Source organism: Nasonia vitripennis, chromosome 2 (assembly GCF_009193385.2).
Source record: "Nasonia vitripennis strain AsymCx chromosome 2, Nvit_psr_1.1, whole genome shotgun sequence".
NCBI lineage: Eukaryota > Metazoa > Arthropoda > Insecta > Hymenoptera > Pteromalidae > Nasonia > Nasonia vitripennis.
The window spans coordinates 3,586,135-3,606,290 of NC_045758.1; the positions used below are offsets into that span (position 1 = coordinate 3,586,135).

Sequence of the window (20,156 nt, forward strand, 5' to 3'; positions counted from 1 at the left end):
AACAAGCAAAACTTGTCTCTCCCGCTTGATTCTCGTATAATACATCGAAATCCAGCGCCTCTACGTTTATGAATCGACGTGCGCGCACGCGGAAGAGGAAACAAAAAATATATAAGGATACGGAAAAGAGTCGTCGTCGTCGCGAACTTTCCGAGGCAGGTTTGCCAAATTGCCGAACTAGCTGCGCTCTTCCGGGTAGAGCTGGCGCATGCATATGCAGAGGCAGAAGTGCATGCGCACACACTCGAGTGAGCCCGCGCGCGGCGTATAGAGAGTCAGCGAGTTCGAAGATCCCTGTGTAACTTTCGGCGGGGATTCTTATTACGCGTCGGAGTCGATGATCCTGTAGGTACGTAACAGAGAAGCATCGTGGCTCGGAGTCCGAGTGGAAAACGGTGAAAATTTCAGAGCCACGGCTGAGAGAGTAGGTAGGAAGGAAGGAAGGGTGGGGGGGGCGCGGGCGGGGGGGGGGGGGTAGCTTTTCCGGCGGTGTAGCGTCGCCGGCAAAGTCGAGGGTTGTTGACGCAAAAGAGGGACGGGGAGAGAGAGAAGAAGCGGCTCAGCTATAGAGCGAAGGAGGCGGGGGTTGCGCCGTCAGCGCCGCCGACACAGGGGGATGATGGTGGGGGTCGGCCGGCGGTAAGTGGGGGAGCGAGCACGGCGGACAGAACGGCCGGGCGAGAGTGGGGCGCGAGCATAGAGCGGGCGCCAGTTCCATCCAACGATCCGGGAGGCTCGTTAAGGTAGTGGTCCGCGCCCCGCTCGACTCGCTAGCAGCACAGCAGAGTAGCAGCAGCAGCAGCTGAGAGAGGGGAGAGCGTGTGCCACCTATCGACCGAACGCGTGCCAGAGCAGAGGTGGAGGACCTGCCGCCCTGCTCGCCAGCTTTGCCAGCCGCTCCTCGCCGACAGCGTCTTTTCTAAGTATATAATAGCTCAGAGCGCGCCTCCGATGCGTGCGCGGCTGGCTTCGAGGCAATTCTCTCAGCGGCGTGAGATTTCCAGAGGTAGAGGTAAATAGTGTCCGCGCGTGTGTGCTATACTCTGCGTCGATGTGCCGATGCGCGGCGACGATCTCTACTGGGCCGCAGCGTCGCAGCGACGTTCAGTGACATCGAGACTCGAGTACCCCTAGTGTCCCGTAGTGTCTCGAGCTTCGCGCAGTTTTTTGCCTCAGTTTCTTCATTTTCTTCGAGCGACGTGTCACGAGAGAGGAGCTTTCGCCGAGGAACCGAGGTACGTACTGTTATACTACTACTGTATACAAGCGATCCCAGCGAGGGGCTTTGTCCGCCGGAGACGGGGGCGGCTTTCGCGGAATTATAGATAGCGTGGGCATCTGGGCCACGGAGATTAGGTGCCGTGCGATTGCTCGAAAAACAAGCCGATCCATCAACGCGAGCTTTCGATCGCCGTCATCATCAGGGTCATCATCACGCGCGTCGGCCAGTAGATAGTGCCCGTGAAGGTACGGCACTGCTTCGCGGGAGGGCTGCGCGCGCGCGCGGAAGCTCGTTGTAGCTATACCAATACCAGGGCTGCTGCTGCTGCTGCTGCTGCTGCTGTCTGTGGAATACGCAGCCGCAGCGACGACAGGTGCGCTCGGCCCGTAGTATAGTATTTGCACGTACGAGAGCCAGCACAGACGTACGTTTATTGGAAAATATGCCTGTCTAACTGTACATCACAGCCGCTGGCTTGTTTATCCTACCTATTCGATTTTCGTATACGATACAATAATTCGTGTCTATGTACGATCAGGTCAGGATTGACACACTTTTCCCGCGCGTACGGACACTCGACGAGACGAGAGAGCGCATCCCCGGAATTTTCGGGCTCAGACACACCCACTCTCTTCGAAAAGAAAAAACGAGAGACCCCCTCGATCGTTAAAAAGGCAAAAGCCGCGTGCATCGGAGGGTAACGGTCAGACGGCGTACATTCGCATACACTCGTGCATCGACTCGCGGAAGTAAGTGCACGCGTGCACGAGGGGGGGGGGGGGGCAGGCCGCCCTCGCTTATAACGCGGTCACGAGGCGGAAAAACGTCCACACCTGTTTCGTATCTCTCTCTCCCTAGTCACCTGGACTCCCTCTCTCTCTCTCTCGCCACTTTCTTCGGGCAGAGTATATAGCCGCCAGAGAGACAGGTTATTGATTTTGCCGAACTACCTAAGGAAACGAGTCCTCGCCCTTCGCCACAGCCGATTCTCGCCCTTTTCCCTCCTTCTCGCGCGTCTTCCGCCTCTCTCACGCACACACACACACACGCGCGCGCACGCAGGACGAGTGTATATAGAGTATAGGAGAGCCTGCGCGTTGCCGCTCGCGCTCCCCTTCGATTGATCTCGAGCTTTTTTCCCTCCCCCGCATACACGCCATGGGATTCCGACTGCCGCCCTTGAAAAGTCATTTCTACGGTTATGAGCTGACGATTGCTCGCCGCGCTGCTTGCTCTCTGTATACGTGTATATACCAGCGGATAATGGCCCGTGTAGGAGTCAGACGCTGCGGTAATAGGTGTGTTATCGCGTGTGCGGCTGGGATTTTCGTCGGTGATTTCGCTTTTTCCCCGTAATGGCCGCTCGTATAGCCGCAATTGGAGAAGACTTTTTACCGACGTAAGTCTCTCGAGATACTTCATTCGAATCTTCATCGATCGGCAGCTCCGACGACGTTTATTTATGCACTGTACGGATGATAACGATTTTCCCGCGGAACCGAGGGTATTTATAAAATCGTCGGGATAGTCGAAGCGGATAAATATAGCGGAATCAATATACCTCAGGCAAATGCAGCTTGGCATTGTGGAATGAAATTTTTTACGAGCGGCGCATGCATACTTCATACACGCTTCTTACGCGTATACGGCGACGGAAAAACGATGATCTCCTCCCGTGCGTGGGCGCTCTTAGCTAATTGAATTTTTAAAAAGCCATGAATCTCTTTCGAAACCTGCCCTCGTAAATTCTTCCTCCCCTCTTCTCGATCCAACCTATAGATCTATGTACAATTTCGAAGTGTAAATAATGGACAGCGACGTCTCGATTGAAAAATTCAGCCGCCGCGCACTCTCGGCCTCTCCTAGCGGTCAACTCACGCGGGATTATAATCCCCGCGTATACGAGAAAAATGCTATTCTCTTCCTCTTCGAGATCTCGTTCTCGAGAGCTTTATTCTTCTCCGCTGATCTCGAGCCATAGCGCAAGTCACCGAAGGGATCGGACGAATGACAAAGCTATTTGATTAGGCCGTACTCGAATAATTCCAGCGTGATCCCCGTAGCGTTTCCTCTTCGGAATCGATATTATACGTATAGGAGAGAGAAGAATGTTTGGACAGCGTGGAAAAATCAGAGCTACGGTTTTCCTTTCGAACGCGAATATTTAGTCGGCGCGGAAGAGATTCGAATTAAATTTTCGCACCGTTTCGACCTGTCAAGTCCAGTATATATACCGGAGCGAGAAAGCTCTGAATAGCGCGCGCGATTTGCAATGGAAATCCCGGTCGCCTTTGTCCGTTCGCTCATCGAATTATATCCTGAAAAATATTCCCCCGCGAAATTCTTGGCGTATCGGTCTCGCTGTAGCAGGTTCGGTTAAAAAAAAAAGCTCGATCTATACTCCGAAGCTCTCGAACGAAACAATAGATTTTCCCGCGACAAAAGAATCGTTAACGCTGGCGCGCGTGCATCGGCAAAGACGGAAACTACTTGCTGTATACGTCCCGGAAAAAAGCACGTTATTACGTAGTTGTCGTGTGCACCTACACCTACACGCACATTGAGACAAGAGGGAAAAAAGCCGCATCAATGGATCAGCGATTTCGCCTTGCTCTTCACATGCAGCAGCGCGGCGGCGGTGGCGGTAGCCTCTCTGCGCTCCGTAGTGTATATATAGTACGGCATTCGCTCGGGTCAGGTCGGTCGCGATCGATCCCGCGCGCAGCGGTGGCGTATCTCTCGGCTCCACGCCCGAGAAGCAGCAGCAGCAGCATCGGAGAGAGAGAGAGAGAGACGAAGCGCTGCTCTGCCGCTGCGTGACAAAGTCGTTATAACCGCCTCTGCGCACAGCGCACCGGATGGGATATATTTGGCTTATTTGTTTCTCTCTCTCTCTCTCTCTCTCTCTCTCTCTCGGCTCCGATGTGTTAGTGTGTGTACGTACGCGGAGACGTTAGCTGGAGCGGAGAGAGCGAGAGGAAAAAATCGAACGAAGAAAAGGACGATGATGTCGCGTGATGAGCGGAGAGGAAGCCCTTTACCGTCGTCCCTCTGCGAAGCCGCATTAGGTTGCTCGTGCTTCGTGTCTCTCTGTCTCTCTCTCTCTCTCTCTCTCACTGCGCTGCACTTACGTTCGTTGAACCTGCGACGTGTGTACAGCTTTTCGATCTGCGGATCGCGTTTGAAGTCGCGGCGCGAGACTCGAACTTTTTAGCGAGGGTATTACACACGATGTGCCGCCGAATGTCAGGGACGAGCCGCGCTACGACGCGGGATGAACGAAGGTTGAGGTCGATCTTCTTAGGGAGAGCCGTCGCGTGTATGCTGATTTTCTACGGGAAAACTGTGTTGCTTCACGAGTTCTAAAAGCTCGTTATTTTTACGAATCTACTCGCCGTACATTGAACGATCGACTGTTGGTGCAACCTGCTCCCATCCATCATACGAATTTACCATGCAGTTCCTGATAGCTTGTACTTTTTCTTGGAGAGTATAGAACCGATCTATTTTTAATTCCCGCACACTCGAAACTCTATTTGTACACCGCTATTTTTCCGCGCGCAGATGATTGATCGCGGCTGCGCGCAAGTTCCAATTAAGCTCTCTCTCTCTCTCTCTCTCTCTCTCTCTCTCTCTCTCTCTCTCTCTCTCCCGCGGGCAGTTATACACCGCGGAGTATCGGCATCGCTCGCGATCAACCGCATCGATTTTCGACTGCACGGCTGTCCATAATTAGCCCGGATAGAGCCATAAATATCACTTTTACCTCTGTGTCCCACAGAGAGAGAGAGAAGTGTTTATATCAAATCAATATCGCGAAGCAATTACAGCTCCGATAATTATCGAGGCCGTTTTCGCGCTAATTAAACATTCACAGCGTTAATTAACGGCGAGAAGCTCGAAAACGCCTTGTTTACCATCGTGGCGCGGCACGTACACACACACAAAAGCTCGCTCGCGAAGGAAAGCTCTCGGGGAGATTCCGCGAATGCCCGCGCGCCCGATGACTCGAGGAAGCTGCAACTACCGTAGAGAGAGAGAGAGAGAGAGAGAGAGAGAGAGAGAGAGAGAGAGAGAGAGAGATCCGTACATACTAACCTTGCGGTCGACGTTCGCGCGAGCTCCGATATTTTCAGGACGGCTCTCGGTCTGCGCGACGACCCCGCAGTGCCGCGTGTGTATATATAGAGCGCTGCGCCGCATAGACCGACGCCCCGAGTTCGCGAGCCCTTTTTTACGATCTATCCCAGAGATATCCTGTTGGTTGTGCGCTGCAAATTCGACTTTTACGACGATTCGACGCTTAGACGAGAGGAGCTTGCGTGACCCAGTGAACTCCGTGGCTTCTACTTGTGTTTTTTTATCATCGAGGGGGCGGGTATCGCCGAGACGATCTACTCGGAGGGTTGTGCATAGCCCGCCGGCGACGGCATTGTTATTCGTGTATATACGCCTCGTCGCGGACGTAAACGATTTTTAATTTTACGCAGGCTTTGTACGCGGGTATACGAGATTGGCCCCGGATAATCGAAAAAGCGAGCCGAGCTTAGGTTTATCTGGAGTTCGTGCATTTTTGAAATTGAAATTTAATACCTAATATTCCTCGAGTGTGCACCGCTGCCGCGCGCGGATGGATTTTCGTTCCCTCGATAATTCACGAGCAATCCGAGCTGCACCGCGACGAGGAATCTCATATTTATCCTACCCGAGCGAGAGAGAGAGAGAGAGAGAGAGAGAGAGAGAGAGAGAGAGAGAGAGAGATTGAACTTTCGCTCGTCTATGCGGCGAGCTTTTCGAGCTTCTATGTGTATTTGCGCGAAGAATGGATTTTCGTAATTATCGGCGTATAATCCGAGACGAATTTTCGACGCTGGTATATTTTTTCCCCCAAAACGATCGACGCTTCCATCCGCAGCGCGGATATGAGCTACTAGTCGTAGCTGAAAGGAAAAATTGACTCTTCAGCGCGCGGGGGCGACTTCTCTATGCTTCGCCCACTGTCTGATGAAACGACGACTGGCTATGAGCGAAAAGTCGATCCGCTCGTTTCCCGGAAAAATACACGCGCCGGCGTCTGTCCAGGATATTTATTCGAGTATCGACCCGCCGCTCGCGAAAGCTCGTTCGTTATATAGGACGCCCCACGGAGAGAGAAGTCGTATATAGCTTGCGCCGCTGATGTTTGTTTCAATTTCGCGTTCAAGTCGTCGAAAGTGCACTCTCTCCGCGCAGCGCGTCTTATATTCCGAAGGATTTATACCCGTCGCGTATGCAGAAATATGCGCTGCACAAGCGGAAAATCGAATATTCGTACGCGACGGCTCGCGGAAAGCGCATTTCAGTAGAAAAAAAAAGTCGGATTGCCTGCAGTCTATACAGCCGTGCCTATTGTGTGTATAAAGCGCACGTATATGCAGGAGAGCCGGGTCAACGCGCGGCGGCTCGATGCAACGAACTTCAAAGAGCCGTCGGCCTTGTCACAGCGTATATACACTCTCTTTCTATTCCGACGTTCATCCGTGACGCGCGCGCGTTACGCTCGCAGCGTATAGTCGCCGCAGAAAAATTGGGTCAGAGCTGCAGAGAATGGGAGCGCCTCTGTGTGTAGTCTCTCGGAGTCATTATGCCTGATAAAGCACACACCGCGCACTCGAGCTTGCGAGTGTGCTTTTCGGCCACTTCAGCTGCGTGGCTATCGGTGTATAGCTCTCTCTCTCTCTCTCTCTCTCTCTCTCTCTCTCTCTCTCTCACTCTCTCGATCTCGAAGCCGAGGAACTTTTCGCGCCTTCGTATCGACGGTTTAATTACCGCGTGGGTGGGGGAGGAAGTCCGCGGGGGGTCGTGACTGTGTGGATAACTCGGTCGGGAGAGATTACCGAGCTTGGCTTTTGGTAAATGAGTTAGGCCGCTCTGTGTGTTTGCCGTGAGAAATTGCGTCGGCTTTACGCGCGGGGAGGTAATGAAAATATATTAAAGCGGAGCTAAATTGCGCGTGGATTGATACTTTCCCGAGGGCTTTCGCGCTGCTTTTTGGCTTATCGACTCGGGAGTGTTCTTTCGTTGCGAAAATTTCAAGAAGCAGCGGAGAATAACGTTAGAAATATACGAGACACTCGCCGATAAATATCTCACGTATAATTGGAAACACTAGATGGCGAGCCAACTAACGAGCATCGGCGAAACGGATAACAGCTCGTCAAACATTATACGATGAAGAATTTTTCAGACGCGCTGTACACTCGAGTCGGTAAATCACGAAGGATCCATCGCAGAGCCTAACAAACTCATTTCACAGACGATACCATGCAGACACACACCGCGAGAGTACACGTTTATCGACGTTTTAAAAGCTCCCCGCTTTTACAAAGTGTTAATATTGGAACACAGAGCTATCGAGTCCTTTAACCTGAATTTGAATTATTTTTAAATCGGGTCGAGCGTATACTCGAATGAGCTCTGAAGTGGAGTAAATCAATTTTTGTTTCGCAAAGTGCCGTTTTAACTTTTCATCCGTATTATAGAGAGCAATCTTCCTAAACTCCGATCCCTATTCCGAAAATAAAAGCGCGGCAGCGTTATCATCGTTACGAGCGCGAGAGAATTTTTGGCACTTGTTCCGCTCTCCGCTTATAAACTCGCCTCTATATAGACCAAGAGAGAGGGAGAAAGAGTCGAGCTCTCCAATTAACGGGCATCGCTATTTGCGGGCAACTGGAGCGCTTCAATTTCGCCGGCAGTGGACCCCTGCCTGCACCTTCGAGTGCCGTTTCAATTATTTGCCGCCGGCGCGATTTCGATCCCGAGTATGCACTATCCTCTCTTTCGGAACTTAACCCATTTCGGAAGCGAGTATCCAGACATTTTTTAATGGAATATTAATAAGCTCCCGCGATTCGCCGGGACGGCTGCCAACTTTTCGCGCGGGATAACGACCTCGCGCGAGTCAAGTCTTGGGAGAGGGTGTTTTTCTGTTTATGCTATGATATGCGTGTGCTGTGTTTGAAAGGAGCAATTAGTGCCGTATTGTAATTTGGGCCAGTTCAATTGACTCGACTCGACGAATCGTCTTAATTTGGCTTGATACGCAAATTTGCGCTGGGGACACCATGGAATCCAGGGCGGGTGTGCTCCGGTTATGAGAGAGAGAGAGAAATGCGCTCACGGGTATCAGGAACGCGCTAACTTCGAAAGATTTGTTAAAAAGTAGGATAACTTTATGTAGATTGAATTATAACAAATAATATTGAAGTTGATAAGAAGAGAAGAGTGCCGAAATGCTCAGATGGTGGCGCCGGAGAGTAAGCCAGCCCACAACTGTTATTCTTTCGCGACCACTCGCGTGTCTTTTGCTTTTTCTCCTCGCAGCATTATGCGCAGATACGAAAATCACTGATTATACTCAATCGAAGCCCGGCAAGTATGCCATTAGCCTCGTCGGCCTGTATATGGCGCGATCGCAGTAAAGCCATAAATGTTAATACCTATGGCGTGCGCAAGTCGACGTCGAAATTCGACGACGATAATCCGCTTAATTCGCATCGACTCTCTCTCTCTCTCTCTCTCTCTCTCCCTACACAGCATAACGATATAAATCCCTCATGCACATCATCGCGATCTCGCCGACGCGTCCCTTATTCACACACAATATAAGCACACACACAGACGGTCAGCCGAGTCTATCCGCAAACACACGTCGGATCGAAAAACGAATCCCGATGTATATAACGCAAACCGACGTCCAATATAAAACCGCACACGTCCAAGCTAATTAGGCCTGCGCCGGAGCTGTGCACACACACACACACACATACACACACGCCGGAGAGAGAGAAATGCAGCTGTGGAGCGGAATGAATGAGTCGTCGTGGCGTGTGCGAGGGGGCCGAGGATCCGACGCCCCTTGGGTCTCACTCTCTTTCTGTGTGTGCGCAATGTGTGGATGTGGACGACAATGGCAGACTGGCCGAAAAATATCGAGCGCAGTTGTCGACGGGAATATAATAAATCTCGAAATAACTCTCCGTGTGTATGTGCGCGCGCGACCGCTGCACAGTGTGTATGGGTGTTGTTGCGCGTCCATTTCTCTCTCTCCGTGCGCTATATTGCGAAGCCTGCGGAGTCGACGATTCAATTTCCAAAGCTATTATATTTTGCGGTGCCGGATTTCGTGGCTCGGAAAAAAAGCGCACCACGTCCGAAGCGGAATTGAGTCTGAGCGACCGGGCCGACTTTCGCGCTTTGATTCGGGAAATCTGTGCACAGGCTTTATCGTTTAGAAAAATGTTCGCTTTTTTCGATCGAGCGAGCGAGCTATACGCGCGGTTTTGATGTGGCGTCTTGGAGTCGAGCGAAACCGATGAGTATCGTGTTATGGCCGAGAGATCGCGGTCGGGATGCTCTGGATTCGCAGAAGCAAGACGATCGAATTCTATACCTCGTCACAGGTCGACCGGATGATTTGTCGCGACGTAAACAGTGATGAATGCGGGAATTATGTTTTCGGCGAGATACTGCTCTGCCTGATCGATGGCTACAAGTATTCTATTAGACTTTGACTCAACAGGCGCAGAAAAGTCGGTATACCCGCACCCGTATCGGATTACACAATCGCGAGCGAAATCGAGCAATAAATCAAACTCGTCCCATATTTTTTTATTCACGCCGAAAAAATATCCGGAGGAAAAACAAAAGAAGCAAAAGAGAGAGAGAGAGAGAGGGGGAGGGGGGAGGGGGAGTAAAGCGTCGGTATAAATCTTCCTCTATGAAAATCCAGGAGAGGCGCTAGCGGAGCAAATCGATCGGTCCATTTTTCAAACGGCTCGTTTTTCAGAGCTCCCGCCCGGATGAAAACCTTTTCGCTGACCTATTAGCACCGTCGTCGTCGGCTCGCGCTCAGGAGAGATCAATTGCCGCACGGCGTTTTCACACCCATTCGAAATGCATAATATCGGCGAGTATAGGCCACTGCGCTGCCAAAACGAGTGCAGTGGTCTATAAGATGACGTGCCATATGGCGAATATAAGCGTGAGTGTAAGGTACTCAAAGGGTCGCGGCAGTTTCTCGCCTCTGGAGATCCGGAACTCGACTCGTACTCTCGCGCTTTCATTGTCCGGCGTCATCTGTCTATTCCTCTGGCCGTTGCGTAATTGTCCCGGAGAAGAGCGTCGCACGTAGTAGGCGTCTGGTTCTTTCTCACAGGCTGTATAGACACTGCAGGGTTGAGCAAAGGGGCGGTCGTGTGTCCCTTGGCGAGGGACGTGTGTATCGATTTGCTGGCGGCGCTGGACGATGAGAATGAAATATCCTTTTGGCGAGATGCTCGCAGTTTTCGTGTGTCCACATGGCCTATCCTCCACAGTTCGTTATATTCCCGAGGCGGTTGGTTGACCGGGTAAACGATGTTTGCTCGCGTGCGCCTGGAATTCGATACTTTGCTCGGGCGCGCGTGAAATGTTTTTCAATTTTCGCCCCGCGCGCTCGCAGCTTTGACGAACCCGATGAATTTATGAACGAGTCGACGAGTATAGGCTGTTGCTTTAATTGGCCAGTGAAACATCGTTGCGACGTGAGTGTGAGTGTACGTAGGTGAATTTCTTACGGCTGTTATCGACTGACACACGGGGTGTAGTGGATAAGCGATGGACGACGGTTTTTTTTTCTTTACACACCCGGAGGGTGGAAGTCGTTCCGGGAAGTGTGTATACGTTTGTTGCTCGGCTTGACTGTTTGTTTACGAGCTGTAAGGGCGATAAAAAGGTCGTCGGATCGTGGTTGAAATAGTCGCGCGAGGCGCTGCGAATGTTTTGTAACGTTTCTTTTCTTCTTTTAACACACTTCGCAACTATATCGCGCAGGAAATTTAATATCCACTTTTTATCGGCGCTTTGAATTTTATTTTTAACGGCTCGTGATTATTGCTAGCGACGTGGATAAAAGTTGTTTGCGCGCTTGTAAAATTCAATATCGCGCGAGTTCACGCGGGCAATCAATTTTTTTTTCTCTATAATTAAAAAAGAGAAAATCGTAGTTGTTTGTACAATAGAAACTCGAAAATTACAGGTGATTTTCTTTTCTTTACACAGAGTAATCACGCGCCCAATAACCAATCGAAAACGACAGCTCATTAGCAATGGAAATGCGCGTCTCTATACAGTCATCCAGTCTAATTATATCTTCCGTCCGACTCGTCGAAAGTGCGAGTTCACACGCACTTGCACTCGAAATTACGTCTCGACCGTTCATACCGTAATTATACATAATTTCAAGCTGCGCATTCTCTCCCAGGGTGTGAGTTACCCCGCGAAAACACACCAAAAAAAGGTCGAAACGGATTGAGCAAGCGCTTTTGCCTCATACCTACCACCACTATTACACGTGTGCGCCATACGCTTTGATGTGCCATCAATCGAGCGACGCACTCTCGCTCTTTTCTCTCCGGCGCCCTAACGACCAACGTCTCTTTCTCAATCCGCAACCACCTACCTCTATATATAAGCGGAGTACTCGTAATTCCATTAGCGATAATGGCGCCGGTACACACATCTGCGTATACCTATAGCTCTACCCATCTACCTGTATCACCGCGCGCCTTTTTTTTCGCGCGTAGCTCTCTCTCTCTCTCTCTCTCTCTCTCTCTCTCTCGCGCGCGCTAGCGGAGCCTCCGCTTCCCGGTAGTAATGGACCTACTTTCGGGGTTATATACGTGCGCGGGAGAGGGAGAGAGAGAGAGAGAGAGAGAGAGAGAGAGAGAGAGAGAGAGAGAGAGAGACGCCGACATGCCAATTACCGCGCTGCATGCGAACTCGTGTGTTGTTTGTTGAAATTACGTCGGCAGCTGCCGACTCCTGTGAATGTATGTGTGTGCTATATATAAGTATATACACCCCAGATTCCGCGGATCATGGAAGCACTTATTATATCTCGCGGAGCTGCAGCGTGGATCAACTACGCTTTTTATTTTCTCGTTATCGCGGCGCAATCTGATGCAGGAGGCGTTTTGAAATTCGATGGAAAGTTCGGGGAGCTGATGCGCGCGTCTCGTTATATTAACTCTCGCAGAATTCGGAAAATTCGGGCTGTTTAAAGCTCGTTTAAATTCAAATGCGCTTTAACCCGTGCGCGCGCAGATGGAACGCATCCGAGGCTAATAAAACGCCGCGCCCGCGGGTAGTTCAGCACACTGGAACTGGTGGCTTAACTTTTTGCCGTCGTCTATATGCAGATTGGATTCGAAAATTGTTATATAGTTCGGTTTGCCGGCGGAGAGAGAGAGAGAGAGCTTAACGACTGGTGGTTATTACATCAACGTACAAAGTTTCGCATCAACGATACAGGGGTTAATCCATCGCGCGTTTTGAAATTAGCGCGGCGAAGGAAAAAAAAACAAAAGTGCAGTGCATCAGAGCGCGGTAGGAGCAGCAGTCGAGGGCAATAGTCGTCGTCGCACTGGCAACAACGCTTTTTCGGGGCGCATGCAACCCTCTTATCGATTGGCACCGCCACCGTCGCTCGCTGCTGCTGGCGGCGCTCTTCTTTTTTCTCTCCCCCGATAAATCTAACTGCCTCGCTCCTTCCTTCTTCTGCACTTTCGTCCAATAAAGTCGTCGACGTCTTCGAGGCTGATGCTTTTCTTCTTCTTCTTCTTTTTTTTTCATCCTCCCGAGCTTTTATTGCAGCGTGACGATTGCATTTGTTTTTAATACACGAGCGTGTGATTTGTCGTTTGGCACGGGATTTTCAATTTTCAAGTCCAGCTCTGTGCTTCGTTATTTATATACGCGTCGCGTCTTTCGTGCTCGGAATCTCTCGAGGAAAGAGCATATCTTGCTCGCGCGGCGCTGTATTGCGAAAATTCCAATAATACGGAGCTCTCGGCCCGACGAAGTTTTCGAAGCCTCGTAACAAGCGAGAGTATACAAGCATAGCTAGGAGTCTCCGACTTCCTCCTCCTCCTCCCTGCAGCGGAGAGACATCAGACGCACATCCAGATCGTTTTGTCACTTTCTTCCGATGACTCTCCGTCTGGCTCTGCTCTCTCCGCCGCAGTGTAGCAGTCTGCGCCACTGCATCACCCTCCTATCCCCCAAGGCAGAAGTTCTCCCCTCGTCTCTCTCTCTCTCTCTCTCTCTCTCTCTCTCTCTCTCTCTCTCTCTCTCTCTCTCTCTCTCTCTCTTGCTCTACGGGGGTGCCGCAGCCAGGAGCATCCTACTACTACTCCTCGCGGCCGCGTATCAAAAGACGACGGGAGTAGGGGCAGCGGCTGCCGCTCGGCGGAGCCACTCGACTATATACGAGACTGAGAGCCGGGGCTCGTCTTTCGAATATTTCACGAGCGCGCTGAGTATCGAGCGTGCCGCGCTCGCTGACGGACGTGTGCTGCCGCTGCGGATAGACAGACGGATAGAGAGAAAGGATATACGCATAGGAAGCGGGAGAGAGTATACTGTGGCATCGTGTGTCTGTGCGGTTTTTTATTTATTTTTGTTTCGCCTCCTGTGCAGCCGTGGGTGTTGTGCGTGAAAACAGTGCATCGAACGACGTGCGGCTATCCTCGTTTTTTTTTTTTTTTTTTTGGATGCGATTCCAAGGCCGCCGGTGCGGCGCAGACAGGATTAGGAGGCACAAGGTATATGATGCATCGAAGTGTGAATTTATACGATCCGCGAGGATTCATCGGAATCAAAAGCTAGCGCCGCTCGCGAGGTCTGATGTATCCGAGCTTTCAACGACTCCGATAATAGCGTACACTTCGTATAATGCAACCGCAAGTTGAAAACTCTTATCGCGTAACAACTTCTTATACGCACACCGGGAGCAGCCCGGCTTGTGTTATGATTTTAGAGCAGTTTGTAAATTTATCCAAACTTCCCCGACGACGACGACGACGGCGACGCTCTTCTCGTAGTGCGCGCGTAATGCACGTAAGTGAATTTCCCCGCTGGGCCCGCGCGGTGTTTGCTTTCAATTTTGCAAAGAATACATCCCGTCTTCTTCGCGACCCGCTATCTCGGCTGTATATATTATTAATTTCCCATCAATACTCGAAACTCTCAGGACACCCACACGCACGAGGGCGCGCGACAAACCTCTCAGGTATATTGAATTTCTTTCACGGCTCTCGGATCAAAGGTATTCCGTTTCACGGGAGGCTTGCTCGCGCGCGCGCGCGCGCGTGTGTGTAACGGCACATCGCGAATAATCAATACTCGCCGTGTGTGTGTGTGTGTGTGTGTGTCTGCCGCTCTCGCTTCTACTCTCGTCGCAGCCGAGAGAGATATGAGAGAATATTCATCCGCGAGTGACCAAGCGCGGTCTGCCGCACAAAACGCGGAAGGAGCTCTCGGGCATCAAAGATGGAAAAAAGAGCCGCTGCTGCAACCTCAGCCGTGAAATCGTCCGAGTGTACTCATCCTTTTTTCATACACTGCTGCAGCCCGGCCGGCATCCGGCATCGCGTCAGGGGCGTTTATCCCCGACAAAGCCGTGCGTGTGCCTGGCGCGTGGGTCTCTCCTTCCTTCTTCATCATCGTCTTCTCTCGTCGTGAGCAGGGATGGAGCCGCCGTCGCCGCAGCTTTTCAATGGGGGGAGAATGAGAGAGCCGCACCCGGGGAACACTTTAGGACCTTCAAGGCGCCTATGCTCCCTGTCTCTCTTTTCTATGCGCTGTATAAAACTCTCGCTTTTATTCGTGGCGCGCGACGAGCGACCTGTCGTCTGCAGTCCTGATCCTCTCGAGCGTGTGTACCGCGTGCGCGCGATGGTAATTGGACCTATAGTGGGTATACGATGGGGATGGGGTTGGCGTGCTTTTTTTTTAGGGTGTCGTGCGCGATGACATTTTTACGCGACTGATGGGATGGGTTTATGCGGACAATGCTTGTTAGAGGATTCGTTGCCTGATGCAGCGGACTCGTTTATGGATTTTTTTTTTTATTCCGAGTTGGACACTTGTGTAAACCGTTTGGGAGGGAGAGAGGGTTTTTTTTTGGTTGGGTTTTAAATAGAACGCTATGTGTCACTCGATCGTGGTTTCGGAGAATTTTTTATTTTTACTACTGCGATGATAGAGCCGTTATGTATCTCTCGAAAATTGAGATTTATCGCCGGAAAGGCGCGGTAACGTAATTCACCTACTCTCAAAGGTATTACATCGGACTAACACCAATCTTTATCAAACATTAGCATAACGTTGATACAGCACGCGCGCGTAATAACAGCTCAAACAAGTTTACGCCAGAAAATTCAATAAGCTCCCACACGTCGCTGCGACTATATCTACAAGATTATCCATCAAGCTCGCCGAGCCATAATCGTAACCAAAAGCGATGTCTCGCGAAACGATCGGTCACCCGCGTAGTCGCGCATCGAATTAATGCATATATCTTCCAGCCCACGACGACGTTTCACGAGGCCAGTGGAGCAACATTCGCGAAGCAGCAGTCATAACCGTAGAACTTATCGCAAACTCCCGTACACAAAGCATAATCTTTACTCTCCACCCTCTCGAATAACACTATACACGGCGCATCTCCGCGACGGACAGAAAAGATACGTTATTATTTTTTTCCTCTCTCCTCATTAACCCCTTTCACGCGTGCTTTTTTTTCCTCGCGCTCGCGCGCTTTCATCTTGTGCAGCCGACTACGGCTGGCTTTGCTCATTGGCTTGATTGCCTTAATAAGCCGACTTCGTTCCGCTCTTACGCTCCGCGCGGAGGCAAGTCATGTATAGAGCGCCTGCGATACGGTGTCGACTGCGGAAAAGTATAGTAACGTCGTGTGACGTTGTTCTTTCCTCGTGTTCGACTGATTACTCCCTGAAGTCGGATTAGGCCGGGGGTAATTTTGCGCCTATTCATCCCAACGCGGCATGACGCTGTGCGAGCACGCGGAATCGGGCGTATAAGAGAGAATACAACAGTTTAGGGACTGATGGTCCTTTCCCTTCACCGTTCGAATTCGACGCTCTATTTATAGCTCCGGATGGCGTGGATAGGTGGCGCGTGGACGCTTTTCTATTTCCCTGATCAAAATCGCCACGAATACTGCATATATAGAGAGGTGCGGCTGAACTGCCTTGGTGCAGCGGGCCTACTACTCGGGTCACTCGTGCTATAACTGATGTCTAGTCTACTGAAATTTTGTTATCATTTCCCTTTGTATAATATACTTATCCACCAGCATCTCGAAACTTTCAAAATTACAAGTTCTCGCGGACGCCTCTCTCTCTCTCTTGATATAACTTCCTAAACTACCGTAACTATTCGCCGAACCTATCTCTCTCTCTCTCCCAGTATACGCATAACTTACCGGGGCAATATTAATTACACGCGTAGCGAATAAGAGCGGCTTCCTCTCTTCGAACGGGAGATCCCCGAGCGCGCGCGCTTTTTTTTTACTCTTATACACAACGCTCGCGCAAGGCCGAAACACATCACGGCGAGGCAAAGCAGCTCCGAAAAAAAGAGAGCACCGCGCGCCTCGTTCTCGGAACTTGGTTCACACAAGGGCGCACATGCCGAATAGCGCGAGCGCGCTCACATATCCATTTATAGAAGCCCAGCATCCGGCAGACTCTCCCTCGGTACGCGCACGCATACAACACATCTCGCTGGGGTATACAGAGCTGCTGCTGTGCGGTAGTATATCACGAAAATATGCGCGCTGATGCCAATTTTGCACGCTTCGGGGAATTTTTCGCTGCTGCTGTTGATCTTTTTTTGCGACTCGAGCGAATTATACCGTTCGGAGTTTCGCGCTCGGGTTGAGAGGCAGAGAGAGAGAGAGAGAGAGAGAGAGAGAGAGAGAGATAGAGAGAGAGAGAGCGTGCCGACGAGGGAATATTAAATATCTCCGCGACGCGCCATTATCGTTACGCGAACAATTAAGCAGCCGCGCGCGAAATTCTCTCCCGTATCGATTGCGCGAAAAAACAGCGTCATTATCGCCCCCTACTCGGTGTAAACTCGACGAATCGAGTGGCGCTTACACGCGCCTCCCCCCTTCATCAGACGCACGATGAATTCGACAGAGAAGCGTATAAGCGCGGCCGACATTGGTGCGCAGGGAAATTAAAAAATTAAAGCCGATGCGTATTTCGGCGGCTTTCATTTTCCGCGTCGAGAGAGAGAGAGAGAGAGAGAGAGAGAGAGAGAGAGAGAGAGAGAGCTTGCAAGCTCTACGGGGGGAGCAATCAATTAAGCGGTGCACTTTGCCGCGGACTGATTAAAGGCCACGGGCCAGACGTAGAGCGCAGGTATAAATTGACGTGCGACGCAGCCAGCCGAGCTTCCATTTTCCGTTGTTATCGTCGCTACTAATTTGCAGCGGCGCTGCGGGGATTTTTTCTCCTCTCTTCTTCCGTGATTCATAGGCCGACAAGAGAGAGTCATAACTTTTCCATAGCGTCGTCCGCTCTTATGTTCGCGCGGCGGAGCGAGTTTCCTACTCTCTGTATGATATACGTATACGTTGTAGCGCGGGTGGACAAGTTGCGGGAGAGGAAATTTAATATTTGACACACACACGCGCGCACGCGCGGACCTGTAACGTTATTCCCTTTCATTTTAATGCTAAAGCCCGAACTTTCCCGAGCGGAACGAGCCGGATGTTGATATTAAGGCGGAACTCGCAGCTAGTGCAGTGAGAGTGTAATTCGAAACCGTCGATAATGTCGAGCGGGATTCGCAGGGCTCTCGTTGTTTAAAAAAATGTATGGATGGATGGACACTCAACGGTCAAGGATTTTTCTTATAAGCTCTGCATATTCAAGCGCTACGACAACCACTCTCTTAAGTAGCGTCTCGTTATGCTAAACACCGAAGGAAAATAAAAGGACGAGAGAGAAAAGAGAAGCTCATCGCGCGCCGCTTATTGCGTGCGCGGCTCGTTATACGGCTGCAGCCCTTTCTTTTATACATACCAGCTATATATGCACCCCGAGTTCGCGTGCATAAAGTCACGCCCACGGCTATTCTCTTGCAAATGTAACGGTCACGACGTCTCATCTCTTCCTCCCTTGTGCCCCCCCCCACCCCGCTGCTGTTATTATTTCGTATTTTTTCTTTCGGAAAAACGCGTCCCTGTTTATGTGTATGTGTGTGCACAGGCACGCCCGCAACGCTTCCGGCGCTCGCGCGCGGAAATTATGACTCGGCGCAGCACGTTGTTGTTTGGGAGCAGGTTAATAATAGCCCGTCTATTTATATATTGTTCTCGCTGTGCGCGCGCGACAGGTGTTGTTGCATCGCGCAGATACTCGGGAGAGGAATTCAATGGGAAGTAATTGCTGGCTAATTATATATGCCTGCGTGTGTAGCTATTGTCGGGATATAGGCAAAAAATCGCCGATGCATCGAACGCTCCTTCGATCGTTGGGTATCGCGCGTGGGTGTAGCTGATGAATAAACAAACGGATGGGGATTTATTAACGATGTAGTTTGGAAAAGCGTAAAAAATGCATCTAATAACGCGAGCTACTCGGTGGAGAGAAAGAGAGAACAGCAGCAGCCAGCAGTTTACATTAATAAACTTTAAAGCGAATCAGAGGGGAAATCTGGGTCGCCGTGTAACTGCAGCGCACACACTCTGCAGCGCCGAACAATTTTAAATACTATACTTCTCTCTGCGGGGGCACGAAATGATGTGTGAAAATTGCATTTCTCCCCAGCTCCTGTTTGAGCAGCTTTAAAGTTTTTCAATCTGCGCCTTTTTCCCGCCGAAAACCAATTCCCCTCGCGCACGGCCTTTTTTTTGAACGAAAATGCGGGGAGAAAAAATTAAATCGTCAAAAAAATACAGCAACCGAGTCGTAGCTATCGGGGTTTGAGCAGCCTTTCTACCTAAGCAGGTCCGCATTACACATTTAAATCCGAGAGCCCCGAGGCAGCGGTGCCGTCCTCCTGCATAATCAATCGCGCGAAATCCCAGTGGTTAACTGAGCCCGTAACGAGCGAATCGCCGATCGGCGCACAAAAAACACAGCCGTCGCGCGCGACTGCATTAACAATGCGTCGTTCTGCGTAATCCTCCCGCGGGAGGAAGAACGCGTATATATAAAATAAAGCGGATGGTCCAACCTTGCACTTCGCGATGCTACACTTGCGCGTATTATCCGCGATGTATCTATTTCGGTTTCGAACGCGACCCCGCTGATTTATCGAGCCAGACTGCGAGACGTAATTTACTTAGCCGCGCCATGCTTTTTTCCGGGCGCGACGCCGGGCTTGCAGTTTTTGCTGCGGGAAGGAGAAGGTAACTCGATTTGCGAGAGGCGTCGCCGGCCAATTGGCTTATTTTCAGCACAGGACGAGAGGAGTTTTTAAGGCTTCTCGAGCGAGGCTGCAGCTCCGGAAGTTTGCGCGCTATTCGCTTTTATTTCCCTTGGAATTTTATGGAATATTTTTATACCGCGTGTACATATAGTTGAGATTTACTTTATGATATAGTCGAATATTTCGACCCGTCGCGCTAATTGGGTACGCTCGAGGCTAACCGTAATCGGAACTACTAGTTAATTCATCTTTCCACCAAGCTCTACTTCATTTTGCTTGATAAGATTCCGATCGAATAATATTCAACGTATAACAAATCTCGCTCGTAATCATCGCGCTGTACACACAAGCATGTTATTATTAAAAAAAATCGATTTATTTACAAACAATCGCGTCAACTGCGCTAATTCGTTCTCGCATAATACATTACGCGTAATTTACTGCGCGAAATTATTCGACGAGCAATTCCGGGCTTGATTAAAAAACCGATTCATCGACCTATACAGCTATACACCTATACACGCTCCAATCGCGGCAGAAGCGATCGTTAGCGTCATTCCACTCAGCGGCTTGAATAAATCATCAGCTTATAATTCAAACTGCGTTCGTTAACTCTAATTGCGAATATTTGGCTGCCGCAGTCTACACGCTCGCGGAGCTC

The 20,156-nt window shown here is 50.6% G+C and overlaps 1 protein-coding gene across 4 annotated transcripts in view; it reads left to right on the plus strand.

Annotated features, from left to right (window-relative positions):
• Positions 1-757: 757 nt before the first annotated feature.
• LOC100119897 (neural-cadherin) overlaps positions 758-20,156 on the plus strand; it is an 89,897-nt gene continuing 70,498 nt past the window's right edge. For 3 of the 4 annotated variants that reach the window (XM_031922536.2, XM_031922539.2, XM_031922538.2), the window contains exon 1: positions 758-1,235. The gene's annotated coding sequence lies outside the window, so the exon portion shown is untranslated. Of the gene's footprint in view, positions 1,236-13,772; positions 13,849-20,156 lie in introns of those variants that run through there. The other variant, XM_032597259.1, reaches the window with a different exon arrangement.